Below are 23871 nucleotides of genomic sequence, written 5' to 3'. Positions count from 1 at the left end.
ATGACTTGAGCCGAAGTCAGATGCTTAACTGACTGAGCCACCCAGGCGCCCTAGGAGTCTCATGGTTTTAAAAGACCACTGTAGTTACTGAGTTTAAAACAGCAGCAGCAGGCGGGGAAAAACTGGGCAGGAACAGTGATATGGGTGACACATGGGTGACACATGGGTTAGACCAGGATGGTTGCAGCACAGGTCAGACGGGTCAGGATAGGTGCTGACTGGAAAGCCTCTGAGGTTTCCTGAAGGACTGGACAAGAGTCACGAAAGGTATGGGAGAAGCACGGGGGACTCCAAGGTCCCTGGCCTAAGCTACAAGAGGGTCAGCGCCATCATGCAGGGGTGCTGGGAGTGGAAGTGGACACAAAGAGTCTGATGTACCTGCTGGACAGACGTCTAGGTGGTGACAGCAAGAAGGCGAAGGCAATCAGTGCTCAAACCCTGGCTGACTCTTTCCTTTGCCTCACTGGTTTGACCTCCATGGTCTCTCACTTGGCCACCCACCCCACCCCCCTGCCCCACCTCCCCAGGCTCCCTCCCTCTGCCCTCCTTTCTCACAATTCCTGCAAGCAAAGGCAAACAAATAGGGTGCTCACTCCCAGTCTCTTCTGGATGTCGGTGCCAGGGTACAAGCACATCTCGGGCCTTGATACCAAGATAGAGGTAGAGCTTTCAGTGTGCAGAATGGGAAAGGCTTCGGTTCTGAATCTAGGAAACAAGCTCTAGCTTGGAATTTTCTTCAGATTCCTCTCTAGGTTTAGTATCTGGGAAGTGCTGCTTCTCCCAGGGGACCAGGGCAGGAAGGCGGGCCTCAGCCTGTCCCCGCCTGGATTGAAGCAGACACCCTGCTGCACACGAAGGTGCAGACGCCCCCCTTCAAACCCTTTCTCACTGGTTTGCCCTTCTGCACAACTGGGGCCAGGACAGGAGACACGAGGCCCCTCAGCCTCAGTCAAGTGTGACCTGAGGCCTGCCTGTGGACCAGGCTAAAGCAGTCCTTGTGGCCCCTTACGGAGTAGACCCTGCTGGGGTCTGGGAAAAGGTCACTTAGTGGGGTGAGCCCTGGGGATGAACCAGCAGGGAGCAACCTCTGTTAACCTCTAGTACTCATGGCAGTGGTGGTGGCCACTGAAGGATCTGGGGTCTGCATTCTGGCCACTTCTCAGTGACTTTCCACCCTCGAGCCATGACCAACACATGGAACATAAATGACCTTCTTCTTCAACTTTCTTCCCTTTGTCAACCATCTTCCTAATCGCTACTAAGTCAATGGCACTGGAAAATGCCCTTCGGATCCTGAAGGAACTCTTTCATTTCACGGATCCTATGCACCAATTAAACTGAAATGGAGGGTGCCTGGGTTAAGCGCCGATGCTCACTTCCAGCTCAGGTCATGATTTCATGGTTTGTGAGGTCAAGCCCCGCATAGGACTTTGTGCTGACAGCGCAGAGCCTGCTTGGGATTCTCTCTCCCTCCCTCTGTCTCTGCCCCTCCTCTGCTCACTCACTATCAAAATAAATAACTTCAAAAAAAATTTAAACTGAAATGAACACTTACTGCCCCCCAAATGTTCACATTTCCCTGCCTTCCTCACCAGCACGCCTTTGCCAGCACCATTCTCTCCAGCAGAGATGCTGATCCTCTTCAAGTACCTACCCCTGAACTGCTGTAAAGCCAAATTTCACTCAACCTTTCAGATCCAGATAAATGTCAAATCTTCCAAGCTACCTTTCCTAATTCCCCAGTTGCGATTAAACTCCCTGACTTCTCAACCCCAAAGGAATTTTCTCTGTTCCCTTTCCCTAACAGTCACCAATCCCCACCTTCTATTACAGCAATGTGTACATAATCGTCATCCCTTCACTGCAAAGACCACATCTGGTCTATGTTCACATTCTTCACACTCCCTGGACAAGGTCAATAAATAGTAGTCAAATGAAGTAACTACCAGTAGAGGGAGCCCCTGAGCTGTCCGAAGTCCTAGCAGCAAGTTGTGTGTGCAGCGCAGAAAGTGGAGTTGGGAGGTCAGGGTTTCCTCCCTGAGCATCAGGTAATCCTGAAGCCTGACAAAGAGGATGAGACAGAACTGTCTGGAAGGAAAAGTACTTTGTGCATCGACATTATTACCACATGACACATTCTTCACGAAGAATAACACGAAGATATTTTTGTCATACTCCCCTGATCAAATAAACCGATTTGTATTTTTTTTAATTTCAATTCAATAAAGGAAAACTAGTGTTGGCTCAGTGTAGGAGAAATAAAACTGGCTTGAGATCCTGGATAAAACTTAACTTTCGTGACCCTCCGTTCTCCCATCTGTTAAAGTGAGTGCTGTAAGAATTGGCTGAAATGTAGATTTATTTAAGTACTCCATACAATCTCTGGCATGTCTATGGAAATTCAATAAATAGAAGCTATTATTAGATAAACTGTGTGACCAACACCACTAACACAGTTTATTTAGAGGTCTGAGAAACCTTACATACAAAACTCCACCTCTTGGGGCGCCTGGGTGGCTCAGTCGGTTAGGCGGCCGACTTCGGCTCAGGTCATGATCTCGCGGTCAGTGAGTTCAAGCCCCGCATCGGGCTCTGTGCTGACAGCTCAGAGCCTGGAGCCTGTTTCGGATTCTGTGTCTCCCTCTCTCTGACCCTCCCCTGTTCATGCTCTGTCTCTCTCTGTCTCAAAAATAAATAAACGTTAAAAAAAAAAAACAAAAAAAAAAACTCCACCTCTTTAGGCCTTGGTTTCTTTAAAAACATAGGAGTTCAACTAAATGACCCACAGCCCTTCTCACTGGTAACATCCAGTAATTCTAAGACCCATTCATGCTACAAATACTAAGAACCTTCCAAAAAGGGGCACCTGGGTGGCTCAGTGGGTTGGGCATCTGACTTTGGCTCGGGGTCATGATCTCATGATTCGTGAGTTTAAGCCCAGCTTTGGGGTCTGAGCTGACAGCACGGAGCCTGGAGCCTGGAGCCTGGAGCCTGGAGCCTGGAGCCTGCTGCAGATTCTCTGGCTCCCTCTCTCTCTCTCTCTGGCCCTTCTCCACTTCCATGCTCTCTCTCAAAAATAAGTAAATGACCATTAAAAAAAAAAAAACAAAACCTTCTGAAAAGTGTAAAAAGGTCTATCCCACCTTCAAGGTGCTACATGGAGTTGTGAATGGCTTAGCCAGAGGGCAGGGTAGAGAAAGACATAGGCCCCAATAGCAAGGTCCTTTTATGCCGTTCAGAGACCAAGGCAGCACTGAAATACCTTAACAAGTTGAGTAATAGAGAACTGCATTTTACACTGACCCTAATACTAAATACATCTTAGAGATTTGAAAGCAAACCTAAAAACTCTGCCTTGGACCAGGAGGAGACGGTGGCATCATCTGGTACCCAAAGGCATTCGACAAGAACCCAGAAGACCCCCAAGGCCACAAGCCCAAACACGGTGCACTGAAAAACACCACCTGATGAGAATTCTGCTTTAACTTCTGGAAATCCACAAACAGAAGTCATTATTAAACTCTACTATCCCAGGAGACAAGAAAATACCAACATTAGAGATGGATTTTGAGTCCTGGCTTTGTTGTCCCGATCAAAAAGGTTCACTCTGGGCCCACTTCATGCCTATTCACAGGCATTCTGTGTTGACTGCTTTCCAGAGGTAAATAACCATTCCCACAGAAACATGTCACAAGTGGATTAATAAAAAATATTGCATCTGAATTTCCTCCTCACACCGTTTTTGGAGTCAGCAGTTTTAACTGCTATTTCTACATCAGAAAGATAAAATTTTAAACCTAATCCCATGAGATTTAAAAACCACATTTAGAAATTATGCTAAATTTCATGTTTACCTTAATATTTAAAATCAAATTCTACCTAGAAGCACTAATAATTGAAGCCTTTCTGAAAACAATATCTGAAACATGGCAATGTATGCAGGTGTACTGCAGGCTACAGGTGTCCTGTGACCAATCAAAGTGAAACAAGTAAACTTCTGAATTGCTACAACTACTTCCGGCAAGTTAGAAGTAATTCCAAAGCACTCTTGAGGAGCAATTGTTTCCCAGGCTGACTCTAAGAGATTCTAGCAACCCTCTGACAATACTCTGAAAGAGCCCGATCACTTAAGATAGCAGGCAGGCCAGCCCCAGGCCTAGGTCACCTGGCAATGGGAAGCCTGCCCTCAGTACCCACTAATCCCAGGAGGGAGGCAGGCTGTAAAGAGGAAGCTGAGAGAGCGGTGAGCGAGTTAAGACAAGAACTGTTCCCCAACAGCCAAGGGTTGCAACGACAAACTCCTGACCTGCCTGGGTGAACCTACAAATTCATCAGGGACAGTGACACCATCTGGCACCTGAAGGCATTAGACAAGAGCCCAGGGGACCTCTGTGGCCACAAACCTAAACTAAGGCTTAGAAATGGCACCCAACCAGAGCGGTCTGCACACAGAAATGTCACTTTTTCGCCTCTGCCCGGCCCCACGACTGCCGCCACTTCAAACTCTCGATAAAGTGGCTGCAAATACGCTGCTGTACAAACGCCAAATGGTGACGCCCTTGGGAAAATACCAAACTCATTTTCTCATCAGTTTTTTCATCCCCTAAAAATGTATTTTTATAAAAAAGGCACATATTTTATATTTAGAACATGGGAAAGGAGGCAAGAAACATGGGGAAGACGGAACACAGGCCATTATCAAAGCTAAGCCGGTCTGGCTGAGGCGAGACCAACCAGAAGGTGGCGACGGCTCCACAAATAACTAGATGTCCGTCTTCCTAACAACCACCAGGAGAGCAGGGAGGCCTCACCCCTGACCCTCAACACTGTTAAAAGTGCAGAGATATGCCACGAAAGCAATCCACTCTGGGGTCCCTATGGATCTCCCCTAGAAGGTGTACATTTAGCTTCTCCCCATCATTTAATTCTGGATAAGGCCCTATGAGGTAGGAGTTATTATTCCCTATGGCCTACAAAGGAGGCTCAGACAGCTTCAAGAACATGGGTTCCAGATCGTACTGACTGGGTCTAAATTCTAGATTTCTCATTTACTGTGTCTTTGGGCAGGTTACCTCACCAGTTAAAGAATAAAAAACAAAAAAACAAGAATGGCAGATTATCTCGTAGGGTTGTTAGGAAGGGTAAATGAGAAACTTATACCAAATACAGTGACTAGAAATCATAAACCTTCAGCAGATGTCATCTGATATTAGCGCCATCACTGGCAATATATAACAATTAGTAATAATAACATTGTTATTCCTGCACCGGGTCACACAGTTACTACAGGACAGGACTAGGATTTGAACTTGGGTCTGCCTGATTCCAAAGGGATGCTCTTTGAGCAGTCCATTCTTCTGGATTGGGATAATGGGAAGGAAGACTTAAGTTTCGCTTTTAACAGGATGATTTTCTCTACCTCTTGAAAAGATTTTAGAAGCCTTTTAACATCACAGCTTTACAGCCCCAAACAGAAGACATCTTGCAGAAAATTGCATTAAAGTGAGGAAAGAAGTCAGGAAAGACGCATGTTCTTTCAAACACAAAGGTTTTTCGAAGAAGGTTCGCAGCAGTGCTATACTTAATAGCTCCACACAGGAAGTGATCCAAATGTCCATTATCAGGAGGATGGATAAACAAACTGGGCGCACTGATACACTGGAATACTACGCAGCAATGGGAATGAAGGGGCGACAAGGTTGAATCTCACAAATGTAACTCTGAGCAAAAGAAGCCAGACACAAGAGTCCATACTTCATTATTCCACATAATGTCCGAAAACAGGAAAAACCAATCTTTGGTGTTAGGTATCAGGATAAAGGGTATCTTGGGAGTGGGCTGGGAGTGAAGGGAATACGACTTTCGGAGTGCTGATAATGTTCTGTTTCCTGATATAGGTTCTGGTTATACAGGTTTGTTCACTTGGAAAATGCACCACTCACTACACCTTTACGGCCTATGTCCTTCTCTGTATATACATCACACCACGTTAAATACTGTACATATCAAATAGCTATTAAAATTACTATCTAAGAGATTATTTCGTTGCTGCTACGTTATTAGAATTTTGTCATTTCATCCATTTTAAGCCTTGTTCAATCCATGAGAAATAATACAGTATAATGGAAAAGAAAACCAGGCTTGAAGACCACCCATCCTGGATTAGAATCCTGGTTACATCATCTACCAGTTATGTGATTTTTGTTACTTAACCTGGGTCTTGATCTCCTCAACTGTAAATCAGAGCTCACATACCTACATTTGCAGAGCAGTTTCAAGCATTAAAAGAAAACTTCTGGAAAACATCCACCACACACAGTACCTGCCCCTGCAGCATACGCTCAATAAATTAGACAGTTAAATAGTTCCAACAAATTAATTCATTAATCTACCTCTTCATTAACTAATGTTCTATTTAAGTGAAAATGGATGGCCATATGCCACAGGTATACTAGCTGAGACAAAATTTAATGGATAAACCCAATCTTGGTCTCTGCTCATCTTCTTGATTTGGACTCATGTGACACAGAGGGATGTGGGAGGGGGGCAGATTGGAGGGGGTGATGAAAATCCCTGATAGACAAGGCCAAAGCACAGACTGGAGCCTGCAGCTTGAGCCTGCCAATGCCCTGAAAATCTTGATAATTTCCCAATTACTACACTTCAGTCTTATCTGCAGAACTGGATGGCCATTTCTCTCCAACTTCTCAGTAATCTGTCGCAAATAACTATTCTGAGCATAAAGCAATTATATGAATATAAGGGATCTCCAAAAACATAACATTTCCTAACTTGGCCCAATATAGAGTTTAAGTCTTCAAACATCAAGATGACTTTACTTATGTTCACAATTTGCTCAACCTCCCGTAGCCCTTCAGGTAAGACTTGAATCCTGCACATTCCCTCCCTCTACCTTGAGGGCAGATTCTAGAATTCCCTGCTGCCCTCTGGTACTACCCTAATTCTGTGAGGAGTGAATGGTGGGAGGGAGAAATCTCCTCAGCCCTGGCCAACAGAAGCATTCATCTGAAAGAAAAGAGAGTGGCAACCGGGTGACCGGCATCACCATCGTGGGCAATGACACGCAGCACAGCTGCATGACGGCAGCCCACGCCACAGGGCATGTCACCACCTGCCAGGCTTCTGGGCTTCGCATGTCCCAGCCTGCTTAGTCCTCTCTGAAGCCCCCAATAGCACAGAATGGTTTCTCAACCAAACAAGCACAAGAAAATGGTGAGGCTCAAGCTCTCATCCAGAGATATTTCAAACTGAGATGGGGGGTCTCCTTATGGGCTGCTATCAAGAGGGCGGACTGTGCCAGGGGGTCGGTCAGACGTTCTTTCAGATAGGAGGTCCTATGCTCCGACCCTGAGGTCTGTCCACAAGGACAGTGATCCATGAGGCAGCCAAGCACAAAAAGCTACCAGTGGATCACTAACACTAACAGATCACAGAAAACAAATTCCGTGCACTGTGTTCCTATTTGCATAGCAGCCAATGTACAGGGTTCTCCTCAGGCCTCCTGGCTCCTCAGCTGCTCCGTGGAATTCAAAGCTGTCGTCCATGTCCTCCTCGATGTGAAAGCCAGCCCCTTGGACGACCCTCCCCTGACCCTCCCTACCTGTCTGCCCAAGCGTCCTCTTCCCTCCCGCTCTCTCAGTGCCCATTGTTCTACAGAACAGGTCCCTAGCTCTATACTCTTGACTCTGGTGACCCAACATGCCCTTGGCCTTTCTGCTATATGAGCCATTTCTGAAGGGTATACGAAGATTCTTCCTTTCTTCCCAAGCTCCAGGTCAAAAGTTTCAACTGCCAACTGCATACTTCACATCTGAAGCAAACATGTGTCAAGTTGAGCTCAACCTCGATGGCTGGTTTAATAAGTGCCCCCTTTGGGCCAGATAAGAATAGAACACCAAGCAGGACAGAGCCAACCCCTTATATTCTGGTGGAAATCATCCCTGGCAAATTGGAGTCGAAATTTTTGTTTTCAATAGCAACAGAGAGGACGCCACACACACCTGTCTCCCACTGTCAGAAATAATCCTGTGGCTGTCCCTTAACTTCCTAACTTCACCATAGGCCAGCCAGTTTTCAAACTGACGTTATCTCTGAAATGTCCTATACCTCACCCTTGATACGGAATCAACCAGTCAGTGTTTCTTTCTCATAATAAATGTCTTTGAGACCGTCACCCACTGCCCCTGCTATAGTCCTAGTTCACGCTTTCCTCCCCTCGTCTCCGAATCAAGCAGCTGGCCCTTCACCGGCCTCCACTCCTCCCGATCACTCTTCCCACTGCACCCCAGCCAAATCCGACGCACTATTTCATCAGATCAAGAACCGCCAGGCCAAATATCACTGCCACATCAGGATAAAGTCTTAACTTTCCACCTAGTTCCCAAGGTTCCCTACAATCTGGTCCTCAATCACCCTTGCAAACTTGTGGCTGCTCTCCAACACAAAGCCTCTACTCTGGCAAACCAGTCCACACAAAACCCACACACATTCCCATCTCCACCTCTGTTCCTCATTTCCTCTCAGGTAAAATTCCTTCCTCAAGACCAATGAAAAGTCCTTGCAAAGACCCAGCTCAAAGCTTGCCTCGCCAAAAATCTTCCCACTGCCACTTCTCAGGAGCCCTCTTCCTCTCGTCTGCACCGATGTGGGCAATTCTGCTCACTGACCCCTTACCCCACGAATCTGACACTTACCATGAATTAATTTTTCCTATATATCCATGTTGTCTCCTTCAAGAACAGATGAGTGTCCTTTGGCAGGGAAGAGACCTCTGACTGACTTAAATCATCCCCACAGCTCTAGCACGGTGCCTCAAACATAAGCCACAGGAAGGAGAGTCAGACACACAGGGACTACATGATGCAAAAGAACCAGAAGAAAGCTGGGGCCGCTAACTCCTTGTGACTTTGGCCGTGGACCATGCAGGCAACAGATCTGTGTTTACTCCCTATTGTGTGCCCAGCACCATGCCTGTGTCACCCATGGCCACTCCATAAAAGTGGACTGAATGATGGGGGAAAACACCGAAGGGCGAGAGCATCCAAATTAAGTAGCTCCTTTCCCGAAGCTTTTCCTGACTCCTCATGAGAATTGCCTCTCTTCTGGCCCAACAGGACACTGTTCCTACTTCTCTGAGGCTACTTAAGTCTACTTCTATTAAAACTGTATTTGAAGTTTTCTTCCCCTCACATTAAGCTCACAAAGGGGAAACCTGACTTTTACTTATTTCTCATCTTCAGAAACATCTCTGTGTGCTTTCCATATATCGTTCAACGAAAATCGGCCAGGTGATATGCAGCAAGTACAGAGCTCAGATTTACAAAAAAGGGGCAAAAACAGAGGGTGGAGGGGAGGTCAACCCTTACGTTAAACAAATTCTCTGTCCTCATCTTATGTTGAAGGAGCACAGAATGAGTTAGAGTGAAGTCTCTTCTCTCAATAAAGATCAGTACAGGGAACCAAATGTCCAGCAGACATTTTCCTAACCCAGAAGATTATCCTCCCTCTTGAACAAGAGGACCCAATAAAATGCTCACCAAAAGCCCACGACATCAAATGCTGTGTGTAAAACATGAGTCTTTTGCCACAGAAAGCTAACTCAAATTGTTGTCTGGTGAGAAATAAATATTAATACATCGGCTTGCATAAATATTCCCAAAAAGCAATTAGTACTTCATTAATATGCAGCCCATTAATCTGCACAAACCTCTAAGCAACTGAAATGCTGTCCAATTAACAGATTTCTTTAATAATTAATTACCTTAAAGTCATTGGCCTTAAAATTGCCTTAGACAGATAAATTACACTTATCAAGTAACATTTGATACATGACCATTAAGTGACTCAGAGCTTCTCTCTCCCCTACATAAAGCAGCTTGATGAGATCTGAAGTTCAAGGACCCTGCTTTTACCAGAGAAGACTCCTCTGTGGTCTAACAGTGTCACCCAGTGGTAGAAGGCACAGCTTGTGTTCACAGCAGCTGTTGTTTTTAAAAAGAAGCATTTGACACATGTGTTTACTAAAGGGGAAAAAAGTAACCCACTGTTTTGAATTGCACAAAGAAAACTAGTAATGTGTAAATCCTGGAAAACATGGAACTGGTACAGAGAGCTACCCTACAGCCAAGGTTACTTTGAAGCCCTCAGGGACCATACAACTCTGTTCAGATCTGAAGAGAGGCACAAGTGAAGTTCCCTGACTCAGGGGCAGTGCACGTTTGACTCTAAATCAGTTCAGTGTCCTGGGGCTGAGCAACAGGACCGCAGTCACCAACCCCCACCCCGCCATCTGCTTTACTGTCTACCCTTCAGCCACTTCAGTTCTCAAAAACAGATCTTCCAGAACAAGGAAAGAATAACCAGCCAATTCTGTTCCAAGGCTGACTATCTGATTTTAAATACTTATGAGGTGAAGTTTAATTGAAAATAATAAATTATTTAACTTCCTTATCTGTAAAACGAGAAGGCTGGACCAGATGACCCTTGAGATCCCTTACTAGTTCTAACATTCTGATAATACGGAAGAGTTCGGCTTATCGGTTGCTCTAAACCACAGGAGCTTAGAGCCAAGAGCTGCAGACGTTGGCCCCATCATTACAGCCAGATGGACATGAGAAGCTGCTCCTGTGATATTCCTCACGTACCCCACTTTGGCCTCCACTCTGGCTCACCCTTGTTCCTCAGAACCATGCACTTCTCCACATGCAATCCACAGTGAGTAGGTTTTCTGCTAGTGATACTGAATTTCCCCGGATGCAGCCACCTTCACCCCAAGTGCGCCTATAAGAGTCTCAACTGCCTGGCCCGGGGCTAGAGAGGTCCACATAGGAATGGAGCATGGGCCAGACTTTATTAGACCAAAACTCCAAATCGGGGGGGGGGGGGGGGGGCGCGCGGGGAGGGGGGTTCTGAAATATCACAGTGAACAAAGAGACCTATACCATACAGGATAAATAAAATCGAAAAACTATTCCTCTTTGCATAAAGTCTCCTATATCAAGTACGTATTGTACCATAAATGAATAAATTCAAGTCTGACCCCTAGAAACAACAGTGGAATTATGCCACAGTTGACCTTACTCCCCCTACCAGCTAGTTTCTCTTAACACGTCTTTGTCTTCTCTATAAATCCATAGATATTCTTCTTGCTTATTCCCACCAAATCCCAAATACCTGTGACTTTTATAAAGTTATTAACAGTTTTTTCTCCTCATTCCCCTACATTTAGAAAACCAGCATCTACTCTCATGGACCACTTGTAAGAAGACAAACTTGTGCTGCTGAAGAAGCAGCCTTTCTGAAGAATTTGTTGGCAGTCTGTGGCAAAAGGCTTTAACACAAAGACACCCTGGAACCTGATAATTTCACTTCTAGAAATTTACTCCAAGATAATAATCAGAGATGTAGACAAGAATGTATAAGAATATTTATCTATGATCTATGATAGCAAAACAAACAAACAAACAAACAAACAAACAAACCTTGAAACCACCTGGGACACCTGAATGGTTCAGTTGGTTAAGCATCTGACTCTTGATTTCAGCTCAGGTCATGATCTCTCAGTTTGTGAGATTAAAGCCCCTCATCGGGCTCAGAGCCCACTTGAGATTCTCTCCCTCCCTCTCTCTCTGTCCCTCCCCCTACTCACTTGTGCTGTCTCTCGCTCTCTCTCAAAATAAAGAAATCAACTTAAAAATGAAACTACTTAAATATCTAATAATGGGATAATGGACTTAACGGACTTAAACATCATATTTTTAGAATGCACAATAAAATTGGAAATATTCACAATATATCAAATAGGAAAAAAATATCAGGCTCCAAAACAGTATGCCCCCTCTTTTCTAGTATGCCCGTCTGCGTGTACAAGAGCTACTCAAAGTGTAGTGCAAGGATCCGATGTATCAGCACCACCAGGGAACTTGCTAAATGCAAATGCCCAGCCTTTGAGAGACTAAATCAGGACAGCTGCAGGCAGGCCCAGCAGTCTATGCTTTCCTGCTCACTATGTGCCACACAACCTTTGGGGTAAGATACTGAAATTCCCCCTGTTGGAGGGACGGAGACACTGAGGCGCACCGAAGCTAGCTAATTCACCTAAGGCTAAAAGGCTAGTAAGTGGAAGCATCACACAGCTACCTCCAGAGTCCATGCTTTTGAACCACTTTGCTCTAGTGCCTCCCCAGGTGAACTCCTACTCGGAAGTGTGCACAGTGCTCTTTCCCTTAAATTAACAGCCTGATGCATCCCACCTATTGGTTTTTCTTCTTCGCTGTGTTTTAGCACTTCTGTTACAAAAAGCTCCTGACCGGAGTGGGGGTATTTTGACACCATCACTGGCACCTCCATTAACATACCTCGTGGTGAGCACCTGCCTGACATCTTTGACGGCTATAAAAAGATCTCTACATTAAATACCAGCCCACAATGGCAGAAACCTCAATGCCCACCAGCCACAGCCAACGCTGACCATGATACAGACTAAATATAGAAGGCCCTTCTGTTACCAGCTAAAAGGAAGCTGCCACGTGGCAACCCCATACACACGCTTTACAAACCACGTGGTTTACCATTTACAGAATTATGCAACTTTTGATCAATTTCTTTTTCTCTTCTGGCTTCCGCGTTATTTCAAAATTCACACATAACACATTTTTGTATCACGCTATCTTATATTCACAAAATTCAAATTTGAAAAAAAAATGCTACCAGATTTTATTCCCAAACTGCGAGTTTCTAAATAAAAGAGACCTCCCTCAGCACTTCTATTGTGTATTATTTTCTAAGGAAGAAACACCTCGGTCATTCATCTCAGGAAACTACAAAGGGAACGGACTGCGAAGATGGTTGATTTAGGCCTCATCACTCCTGAGAGGAAGGAAACTACACAGAACAGAAAAAATGTCCAGCTGGACTAGTTTTCAAAGCCCTCAAATATTCCTGTCTTCAAGAGCTGAATAATAGTTTCATAAAATTTATGACTTGGACCAACCAACCAAGTATTTTCAAAAGAGAAGACTATCTTTAAAAGGACTTAGTGACAAAAACTTTAAAGGAGCACGAGAGACCATTCTTCCAACTTCCTCATTACTAACAGATAAGGAAACTGAGGCCCAGGAAAATAAAATGGCTTGGCGAAGCTCACAGAGAAAGGGGCAATGCCTGGGCCAGAACCAGTATCCGACTGGTCCACACTCTGTGTTCCACATTGGCTCTCTCACTTCTGACGACTCTACTCAACTTTGTCAGTTCATTTTCTACATTTTCTACTGATTTGGCACAATCACTAACACCACCATGAACACTGCCTCTTGATCAATAACTGGATAGCACGTTTAAATGACAAGTATGCTTTAATAACGGCACCAAGACTCTACCTCCTTTGGTATCCTGCCAGATTTCAAAAAAGTACAAGTTCATTGTGGTGATTAAAAAAAAAAAAATCCTCTCAAGGTAGGAGAAAACTATGTTTGCCCCCCCCACACCCTTTTTTTTGACCTGATACATTAGCGGTGAACTACAATGTAAACAACAACAACCACCAGTGACTGCTCAGACGCAGTAACTTCGGACAACCCCTTTAGACCCCCATTTACCTTCCCATCCTCTGTCAAATCCCACCCTTCGTCAACTATCAGGATTTAGGATAAAATTTTTTAAAAAACTACTGGAGAAGTGAAAATCTGCCCTACTGACAACTGGAGAAACAAAAGACCAACCTTATAAGCCGTCCCCAATACTGCCACCAGAACGTAAAGTATGCTCAGAATGGAACACAGGCCCACAATGCCACCGGAAACACGACAAGACGTCCCTCTTATCTCACTAAGAGGTGGGACTGCTAACTTTTTCCTAAGTGACAGCTCTCAGTCCACCTTCACGTGCTGCCTCCTAGATAAGGGTTGTCGGTACACCCCATCACTGGACTGTGCCTGCTTCCTGACCACATCCAACCCAGGTCTGGCCCCATTCCCCAATCCCGCCTTCAAAACAAGCAGCTCAAGCATAAACCCAACTCTGCTTTCCAAGAGAATCCCAACATTCTTCTGGACCACATTCGTCTACATCAACGAGTTAAATGAACCCACTTTGATGGGACTATACCTAATCCTGGTGGTTGCTGGCTCAGGGCATTCAACACGCTTTGTCTTAATAAGTTACAGTAACAAGTGGTAGAGGAAAAAGAACCTGAAATAAAAGGCCCACAAACCTATAAATCCCGACATCACTCTTCCGGGTCTGCTTCCTTACTGATAAAATGACAGCCCGTAATCCTATCATTTTCATCTCCAACTTTTCACCTCCAGCCTGCCACATTTCGGCCACATGTGCGTCCAACAGATGTGTTTCTATGGGAGAACGTGCCCTGGCTTCCGATCACTCACCTTACCCTTTCGCTGATAGAGTTTGTCTGGAGAGCTTCATTTTTCACCTTTAAAAATAAGGGGGCGGGGAGAGAGAACTTCGGGCCAAAAACAATCGTTACAATGACGTGTTTTTCTGAATGGTTAGAATGTCCCACAATTGTACGAATGTAAGTTGACTTTTATTCGACTCCTGCTTCCACAAGGAAAATGGGGCACGTCTCCCGTCTGGCTCTTAGAGGATCGTCTGGCTCGAACTCAGCCCCCGAGAGCAGCTATGCACGTGGCCCAGGTACCTTGAATTAAAGCCTGTTTTCCCACTTGCTCCTCTTCAGGTTACCTCCTGGGCTTTCCGCGAACAACATCAGCCGGTCTTGTTGCGGAAGCCACCACAACCAAGACCTTCGGGAATAGTAAAGCACCTGTTGTCAGCAGGCCCGGGGCCCCGGGTTTCCTCCTGTGTACTTCCATCCCGTCCCTCCCACGCGTGGGCCTCGCCTCAGGCCCCGAGGAGAGGGAGGGGGCCGCGCTCGCCGCCGTCTGGAGCTCGCAGCTGGCGGGGGACACAGGCACACGCCGCAAAGGCAGTGTGGTACGTACACCTGGAGGGCGAGGGGCGCACGCACGTCTCAGAGGCAGGGTCTTCCTAAGACCACTTCCTTCCGACTCCAGGTTCTCTCTGAGGGCTACGCGCACATCAGTGAGGACGCTCTGGGGCACACGGGACGCCGCCCGACTAAAAGCAGCTGAAACCACGGGCTCATCTGTAACTCACACAGGGACCTGGCGTCAGATGCCTCGGGGCTGCTCCGACGCTCAGTGGCGTCATCGGGGACCCGGGCTCTCACTGTGGCGCTCCGCCTCGGCAGCCCCAGACTGCGGCTCCAGGAGGAGACGCGGCTGGGTAAGCCTTCTGCTCAGAAGTCTCCCCCGCCGTCGAGGGGGGGAGGGGGGGTCACTCCCAGAAGCCCCTGGGGGTCTCCCTGCTCCTGATTGGCCAGAACGAGGTCATGTGATCACCAGAGACACAACGGAAACTGGGAAAACGGGAAGACGGCATTGCGGAGGGGGGAGGGGAGCACGAGGTCTGTCGCGTGAACAGTCAATTCTGTCACACACAAGACTGTTATGGGCTGAATGTGTCCCCTCCCCCCCATATTCATATGGTGAAGCCCTATCCCCCAGGATAATGGCACCGGAAGGCAGGGCCTCCGTGAGGTCATGAGGGTGGGACCCCATGATGACATTAGCGTCCTTGTGAGAGGAAGAGACACCAGATCTCGCTCTTCCTCCACCGTGTGAGGGCAGTGAGAAGGCAGCCGTCTGCAAGCCAGGAAGAGAGTCCCCACCGGGAACCAAGTCGGCCAGCACCCGATCCTGGACCGGTGGCCTCCAGAACCGTGAGAGACACGTCTGTCGTTTATGAAACCCGGACTGTGGTATTTTGTTATGGCAGCCGGAGCGAACACATCCTGACAAGAGGCTCGCTCGGCCCCTCTGGGTGAGGTCACTCGTGGGCTCCAAAGCTGAAAGGGAAACCACAACAACGCTAATTTCTTAGAAGTGTGTAGTCCTCACAGCATCAGGAGCAAAAGCTGCAATAAGCAACAAAGGCAGGAGACTTTTGAACGGAAACCCTTTTATCCTTAGCTTTTCCCCCTACACAAAACCTCCCTTTTTATTTTTTTTTATTTTATTTTTTTTTTTTTCAACGTTTTTTATTTATTTTTGGGACAGAGAGAGACAGAGCATGAACGGGGGAGGGGCAGAGAGAGAGGGAGACACAGAATCGGAAACAGGCTCCAGGCTCCGAGCCATCAGCCCAGAGCCTGACGCGGGGCTCGAACTCACGGACCGCGAGATCGTGACCTGGCTGAAGTCGGACGCTTAACCGACTGCGCCACCCAGGCGCCCCAAAACCTCCCTTTTTAAACTGGGGGGCAGCGGGGGTTGGGGGGGGGGGAAGTTTGGCAAGGGTTCAAATGTAAACACATTAGTAGTGGGTGTGGGCCCTGGAGCAAGGGAGTAGACTACTCTGCCTCCTAGCTCGCTCTGCTTGAACTCTGTGGATTAATTCAGTTCCCTCCGGAAGCTTGTCATTCTAAGACCCCAACCCTTATGTTTCCCACGGCTGTGGCGGAGTCACAGGAAAACAGAACACGGTGCCCCCAGCTCCAGAAAGCATCTTACTTCCCACAGGCCACTACTTCGGTCACCCCATCTCACAGGCACACGGCGTCCCCCACGGGGCTACTCCGAAGCCTTGACTATCTCTGCCTACAGTTAACAGGCAGAGGAAAGCTTTCAAAGTGAGAATGGGGAGGGGCGCCTGGGTGGCGCAGTCGGTGAAGCGTCCGACTTCAGCTCAGGTCACGATCTCGCGGTCCGTGAGTTCGAGCCCCGCGTCAGGCTCTGGGCCGATGGCTCGGAGCCTGGAGCCTGTTTCCGATTCTGTGTCTCCCTCTCTCTCTGCCCCTCCCCCGTTCATGCTCTGTCTCTCTCTGTCCCAAAAATAAATTAAAAATGTTGAAAAAAAAATTTTTAAAAAAAAAAAAGTGAGAATGGGGAAAAAATCAGAGCAACCTCCTTGGCAAACCAGGAACACAGGAAAATGAAAGCCTAAAAACACGCGGCCAGCATTTACAAGAGCAGACCTTAGGTGCCGCAATGTCTAAAAAGTGTAACGGCCTTTAGTCTTACTGGAATAGGAAGGAGGCTCACTATTCTGTTTTGTTTTAATGATTATATTTATTTTTGAGAGAGAGACAGAGAAACAGAGACAGAGCGTAAGGGGGGTGGGGGGCAGAGAAAGAGGGAGATACTGAATCCAAAGCGGGCTCCAGGCTCTGAGCTATCAGCACAGAGCCCGAAGCGGGGCTTGAACCCATGAACCGGGAGATCATGACCTGAACTGAAGTCGGATGCCCAACAGACGGAGCCACCCAAGCTCCCCAGAGGCTGTTTTAGAAAATACTCAGGATTTCAATAATGCAGGTATTTCTGGAGTAGAGGCCTTAGAGAAATAATCACTTAATTTTAGTAGTGAGAAAAAGATCCTTAAGTCATAATCCAGATCCTAAAGAACTTGAGAGGGTCCATTCATCATTCAAACAGAATGCTTTTAAGACCAATTTATAACTACTGCAATAGTCTCCTATTTACTTCGTAGTGTCTACCCTCAAGTAAATTCTCAAGGTAAATCACACCTTCTTACCCCACATGCAACTAGGCAAAACTCAAACCACTTACCACTGTCTACACCGCCCCCCCGCCAGTCCCCAAGTACTAACATATCCTCCATCACTCACTCTGGCATTTCAGTCAAATCTATTACTACCTAATAATACCACAGTCAAATGGTGTTTTCCCCAACCCTGCCATACCGTCAAGCTACTTAAATCCTACAGCTGCAATACTGATGAAGAAAAAGAACAGGACAGGCTGGTAACAGTAAATGCTCTGCCCAACACTAGTTCCACATAAGATGGAGAGCTCTGCTTCTCTTTCCCTGAAGTTGCCCAGGTTTTAAATGTTTTCCTTTCTCTCGTTGCAAGAGGATTCATTACTCAAGAACTCAGCATCCAGAAACCTCCCACCAGTTCTCAGAGCCCCTGTCAAGAACTTCAGAACTTGATTTGAACAGTATCTGTTTTCAAATCCACACGAACAGTAGCTACTGTAATTTAATTCAATGAGAAGGGCAAGGACAAATGACATATCATCACATTCACAATGAAAACCTGTCCTTTACTTACAGCTGGTTATAAAGGAAATCATTAATTGCTTCCAGAAGAACAATTATAAAATCATTATCAAGAAACTACAGATGTATCACGATAGCTAACTCCCCTTATGCCTTGGCTTGGGGGGGGGGGGGGTAAAAACTTATCTGAAAAGCTTAATAAGGATAGGACAGCTTTACCTACTTAGATTAAGTATTCAAAGTTGAGTATACTAAAGGACCATGAAAAATGAGGTAATTTTTTCAAAATTTTTGCAAGGCAATTCAGGGTTCAAAATCTGGAAATAAATATTCTTTATCAAGTTTGTAATCTTACAAATGTCAAAATGAACAGGATTCCAAGTTCTTGGGACCAAAATAGCTAAGATTTCAAATTCAGTTTATAATACAAAATCTGCAAACACAATGGTACGTGTGACATATTAGGAAGGACACTAATGACCTTATTTTCCTAATTTTATCCATGAATCTTCAGAAATGAAGTCATAAACCTCATTTGCTCTTTATAAAATGTATTAGTACTAGGGACGCCTGGCTGGCTCAGTCAGTTAAGCATCCAACTATTGATTTCAGCTCAGGTCATGATCTCATGGTTTGTGAGATCAAGCTCCGTGTTGGGCTCTGAGGTGACAGTAAGGAGCCTGCTTGGTATTCTCTCCCTCCCCCCTCTCTCTAACCCCTCCCCCTCTTCTCTCTCTCAAAATAAATAAACATTAAAAAAAAAACGTTTTGGGGCACTTGGGTGGCTCAGTCAGTTAACATCTAACTCTTGATATCGGCTTAGGTCATGATCTCGGGGTCCAGGAGATGGAGCCCCACATCAGGCTCTGTACTGACAGGCTCCCTCTCTCTCTGCCCCTCCCCTGCTCACTCTCTCTCTCTCTCAAAATAAACTTTAAAAAATAAAGAAATTTTTAAGAAAGTTTAAATAAAATATATTAGTTCTAGAAAAGATCTGTTACCAATCTTAAATTTCTTTACATCTGATAGCAATATACAAAAACCAATGTTAAAGAGAGTTATGAGCATTTTCCTTCTATGTACTATCAGACTTGCTCTAAAGTTAATAAACTTTCTAAACTACCTCAAATCAATGGTTTTCAAACTTCTGTCTGTAATCCTCTTTATAGAGTAACCCAATAAACACCTGCACTAAAATCAGCTGAAGTAGAAGTTTCCAGAAGCAATACACTGCCTTTGCTATATAATGTACACTCTGATGTTTTCACTGTTTTATTTTTTTCTAATGCTGGTTGTGACCGACTAAATTGACTTCATGACCCACCAATGGACGCAGCTTGAGAAATCCTGCCCTGACTCATTTACGTGAACTTGCTACAATAATTTAGCAGCACTCTCAAGACCAGAGAAGGCATCTGAAAATGTAAATTGGATGAGCTGCTGTATGCCAACTGTCATCATCCCTTCCAAATAGAAAACACTTAAAATCCATTACCTTTTCAAAATTTCATTTGGAAGAGTATTACTGATACTAGAGTCTCACCTCTCTTCTGCCTAATCTTTATCCTGACTCCAGTCACTAAAGAACAACTTCACATCCTTCTAGCTGTGTGTGAATGAGTAAAGGAAGACAAACTAAAGATTACTTAGAGAATTCTATCTGTTCCTGGTTAGGTAAGTCTTTTTCCCTGCTTATGACAGAACATGGGCAAGAGAGGAAGTATTGCATTTTCTCAACTTTTTAAAATATTTTTAAAAAGCCGTTTCAGGGACACCTGGGGGGCTCAGTCAGCTGAGCTTCTGACTTCGGCTTGGGTCATGATCTTGCAGTTCATGAGTTCGAGTCCCACATGGGCTCACTGCTGTCAGCACAGAGCCCGCCTTGGATCTGGATCCTCTGTCCCCTTCGCTGCCCCTCCGCTGCTTGTGCACGCTCTCTCTCTCTCAAAAATAAATAATAAAACACTAAAATTAATTAATTAATAAAATAAAAAGCAGTTTCAATAATTTCACTACCCACAAATAAAATTATATAGTACATCAATACTTTAATGTCATTTGCCTATTTTTTAAAAATGACAGTGTAACTCAGATAATATGTTTCTTAATACCAAAACAGTAATTCTATTTGCATAATCTCTTAAGAGGCAGAACAAAATGCTACACAGGGAGCTAAAGTCAACAATGAGTAAGAGGAAGGGCTGCAGTCCCGGGGACCCAGAACCAAACAAAGGCCATTTAGCCCCACCACAGAGGAAACGGGTCAGAAAATGTAAGGGAGAAACTAGAATTGATCTATTTCCCTTCCCGGTCAAAGATGGAAAGGCAACAGTAAGGGCAGTAGGGAACAGCAGAAGGAGGTTAAGCTCTAGAGTCTGAGAAACTCAAACCAGCTCTACCACACATTAGCTGTGTGACCTTAGTCCAACAATAAAAACACTTAAAATAATTGCTCGATAAATATGAACAGTGGGCGGGGCACAGTCCTAGATGTGCACACCCACCAACTCACTGAATTTTCACAACAAAACTCTGAGGCAGGTTCGGAGGACCAGAGAGAAACTAGGAAACTTGCCGACGCTCATACAGTGAGTCATGGGAAGGCCAGAATTCAAACACAGCCCAACTCATCCCAAAACCTTCGTGGGGGTTGCCTTCTGAGCCCCAGGTTTCCTTATCTTTCCCTCTCAGGGCCGCTGTATGGATTAACACCTCCTGCCTGTCAGATAAGGACCCATCACCACCAAGATCCAGGGACACAGCTGCCCCAGCACAAGGCACAGGGTGTCTGACGCAAGCCGACTTCACCTGTTCAGAGTTACAAACTTTATCTCTTTTTCTTCTCCCCTCTCACTGCCCCACCCCCTCAGACACACCTCCCCCACAAATACCTTTCACTGACCTTAGGAAATATGTACTGGAGGGTAGAGCAACGTAACCTGGATCACGAGTATATTTACTGAAGGAAAGAAGGCGGGGGTATCTAACGTTTATAAGACGAGCAAAGTTGTCAGGCTTAATTCAGAGCCAAGACAGTGACAGGCTGAAAGCCACAGAGGCTGGGACTCAGACAGCATAGCAGGAGTGTGCTGGAACAATCCTCCGGGTTATGCTCATTTTACCACTGACAGCATGAAGGCAGGAGGGAGCCCAGGCGGGTAGTGCCGGTGTGGAATGGACTAGGCCAGTTGTGGCTGGGGGATCTGGCAGAAATAAAAGGGCAGGGCCCCAAATATGCCAGGAATTCTGCTGAGGGCAATAAACCCCCACACAATGCAAAGCAGGATTGCATTAACATTGGTTTTGGAAACAGGAAGTACCGGTACCAAGTAGCTAGTAAGTGTCGACAGAATTTTTCAAAATCGGGTTACCTTCTCCTTTCTTTCCACATTAGTTGGCAAATGCCCTCCCCTCCAGTTCTTCACACAAAAAAGGTGGGTAAACAGAGGCAATGACAGGCTGTTCAAAGGACATAACCACAGTACTACAATCAAGTTAATTTAACCAAGTTGTTGAAAGACGGGCCAATGATACACCATGGCCCGATTACTGAAATCAGACCATTTTTAAAAGTAAATATAGAGTAACTGTGTAGGTATGTATGCTCCTATGGTATAACAAGTCAGCTACAAACGTGACGCTCAATTTGTTGTTGTAGCAACAGCAGACAATGCCTGCTCAGACTAGGAGTTAGCATTTTACCTCTGTTTCACCTTATACTTCTATAACTATTATAAAAACCAACTTCTGAGAATTAAGATATCACTAGTTTGTCAAACCAAAGGGAAATACAACCAACAGTGTCACCTGGAAAAAAAGCACCCAGAACCCTAAATGACATAAATTGAATTTATGAATGTTCAGAAAACAAGACATCGTTACTACAAAACTATTTAATAATCTCAGGAGATAAAAAGTTTGTTTTCAGGCTTCGGCAAAAAATTAACCATGAAACTAACTGCCAGATTAAATAATATTATCTAACAAAAGTAGTTTACTAATACACCTATTATTTTAAGGAAATGAAGGACTGATTACACTGTGAGCTTAGAATCATTAATGTCACTCCTACTGAAGTTATAATTTAATGCCTGATTATAAGATAAACATACAAAGTATCCTAGATTTTGTCTTTAATCTTTTATTTTGCCTCTTGTGCTTATTTTAAGATAAGTTCTATTTCCACCTCATTAGCAAGAAACAAACTTTGTTTTCTCTTAAAATGGTTCACTGCAGAGACAGAAATATTCGACTCCGTGACTTGGGATAATTGTGTATTATTTCCTTACTAAATCTGTCATTGCCCCTTTTCCCTACAATTAACTAAACATCACAGGTCCAAGAGCACAGGTCCAAACCTCAGAAATGCCAGGCCCTGTTCCTGGGTCTGCCATCCCTTAGGCTCCATGCATTCAGAAAATGTTCGTGCCCCTCAGGATCAGTTTCATCACCTATGAGCCCCGAACCAAGAGATCAGAGGTTCTGGGGCAGTCTGATCTAAACCTGAGACTTTTTACACACACACACACACACACACACACACACACACACACACACACACACGATGCAATGCAATGCACTGGGCAACACAGCCTCCATGAGACAGACTTTTCAAAGCCACACACATTCCCCTATACCCCCCAAGCCAGGAAACGTGAGAAATCTGCTCTTTATCTATCTGCAGCTATAATACAAATAGGGTGACCCTATAATACAAATAGGGTGACGACCTATGACCCATAAGGAATGCATACCACAGCCTGGCTATGAAATGCAGCCCCTCATTGCCACCTTGGGGTTTTCAATAGTCTGAGGTGATCAGGCAGCAAGAGAAAGTAAACTGCAGTAAAAGAACATTACATTCCTTTCTCACTACTCAAGGTGGGGGGTGGGGGGGGGAATCACTATTTGATTAATAACCATTACTTCAAATGGCCTTCCAAAGAGCCCCTCCCTGTCATCAGAATTGATGTGAAAGTCAGTTATTTGATCTCAGAGATCTACAATAAAGTAGTCCGTGGTGACTCCTCCCAAAAGCACAGATCTACAGGTGCTGATCACAGAGTTTCTGAATTGCTCCTGGCTCCGCCAGGAGGCTCTGACTGAAAAAGGAAATACACCAGTCAGCACTCAGCCTGCCAGGTATCAGCGGGGTCACAATATTCTCATCTGTCACAGCCCTGACTCACGAGAGTTCTGCTCTTGACACAACAAAGCTGTGCAGAACCTCCAGCTTGATTAGCGACTCACTGTGTGTTCCTCCAGACTGCAGTCTGTAGGGTACGTGTGGGCCACGGCCACCGGCCTCGCTGTACTGGCGGCAGTGCAATTTCAGGGTAAAATCGGAGAAGGCCATCCCAGCACTGCACTTGTCAGACACACCCAGATACCAACATTTCCGTGGCTAAAAAAGTAGCACCAAGAGGTTCATTATTAAAAAGAAAAACGCCAGAGCAGGAAGCCTGCACCAAGAATTGACTTTCTTCCCAAGTGTTATCCTAAAATGTAAATTAGGTCAGGTCACTGCACAATAGCCTCTCGGAACCCCGGGCAGCGGCCCCCACTCCCCCCCTGACTGGACCAGGGACTGCTTCTCACCACACCCCAGGCTCCAAACTCACCTCGCTCCCTGCGCTCCAGCCACACTGGCCATCCTTTAACTCTTACCTGGCTGAGTCTTTGCACAGGCCATCACCCCCACCCAACAGCATTTCCTCCCAACCCATCCCACCTTCTCCCCACACTGGCTCATTCTCACCCTTTTAACCTCTACCCAAACCTTTC

The 23871-nt window shown here is 45.6% G+C and overlaps 1 protein-coding gene and 1 long non-coding RNA gene across 6 annotated transcripts in view; both read right to left on the bottom strand.

Moving 5' to 3' along the window:
* FAM107B (family with sequence similarity 107 member B) overlaps positions 1 to 23871 on the bottom strand; it is a 138923-nt gene that overhangs the window by 16911 nt on the left and 98141 nt on the right. The window contains exon 1 of one of the 5 annotated variants that reach the window (XM_058681867.1): positions 15160 to 15264. The exons of 3 other annotated variants lie outside the window; for them this stretch is intronic. The gene's annotated coding sequence lies outside the window, so the exon portion shown is untranslated. Of the gene's footprint in view, positions 1 to 14405; positions 14459 to 15159; positions 15265 to 23871 lie in introns of those variants that run through there. One more of the 5 variants, XM_058681865.1, reaches the window with a different exon arrangement.
* On the bottom strand, positions 15159 to 16700 carry LOC131483575 (uncharacterized). The gene is made up of 2 exons (XR_009247776.1): positions 16305 to 16700; positions 15159 to 16054 (listed from the first exon to the last, which is right to left on the bottom strand). It is a non-coding gene; the product is annotated as an uncharacterized LOC131483575 (long non-coding RNA).

Source organism: Neofelis nebulosa, chromosome 8 (genome assembly GCF_028018385.1).
Source record: "Neofelis nebulosa isolate mNeoNeb1 chromosome 8, mNeoNeb1.pri, whole genome shotgun sequence".
NCBI classification, from domain to species: domain Eukaryota; kingdom Metazoa; phylum Chordata; class Mammalia; order Carnivora; family Felidae; genus Neofelis; species Neofelis nebulosa.
Note: the sequence above shows the minus strand (reverse complement) of the source record. Positions and strands in the feature narration are given on the sequence as shown.